This window comes from Primulina huaijiensis, chromosome 7 (assembly GCF_012295235.1).
Source record: "Primulina huaijiensis isolate GDHJ02 chromosome 7, ASM1229523v2, whole genome shotgun sequence".
Classification (NCBI taxonomy): domain Eukaryota; kingdom Viridiplantae; phylum Streptophyta; class Magnoliopsida; order Lamiales; family Gesneriaceae; genus Primulina; species Primulina huaijiensis.
The window spans coordinates 14,695,442-14,696,293 of NC_133312.1; positions in this window are offsets into that span (position 1 = coordinate 14,695,442).

Consider the following 852-nt stretch of genomic DNA (forward strand, 5'->3'; position numbering starts at 1 on the left):
TATCTACCCTATTTCTGATAGTAAGTGGGTAAGCCCAACACAAGTAGTTCCGAAAAAATCTGGCATCACAGTGATAAAAAATGAAAAAGGTGAATTGTTAACAAGTCGAGTCCCATCTAGTTGGCGGATGTGTATTGATTATATAAAATTAAATGACGCCACTAGAAAATATCATTTTCCATTACCATTTTTGGATCAAATTTTAGAAAGAGTAGCAGGTCATCCATACTACTGTTTTCTTGATGGATATTCAGGTTATTATCAAATTCTCATTGCACTCGAAGATCAAGATAAAACTACATTCACATGTCCTTTTGGAACATTTGCATTTAGAAGGATGCCATTTGGATTATGCAATGCCCCAGCAACATTTCAAAGATGTATGCTAAGCATTTTTTGCAACATGGTTGAAAATTGTTTGGAAATTTTCATGGATGATTTAACTGTCTTTGGGAAATTCACATTTGATAATTGTCTTGAAAATTAGAAAAAGTTTTAAAAAGATGCGAGGAAAAAGGTCTTATTTTAAATTGAGAAAAATGTCATTACATGCTTACTTCTGGAATTGTTTTGGGACATGTCGTGTCATCTCATGGAATTGAAGTTGATAAAGCAAAAGTTGATGTCATTGCCAATTTACCCCCTCCAAAAACCATTAAAGAAATTCGCTCATTTTTGGGACATGCTGGATTTTATAGGAGGTTTATAAAGGACTTTAGTTTAATCCCTAAACCCATTTGTAACCTCTTAACAAAAGACACTGCATTTGAGTGGACTCAAGAATGTCAAAATGCTTTTGATAAAATCATTCGACATTTAACATCAGCTCCTATCATGCAACCTCCTGATTGG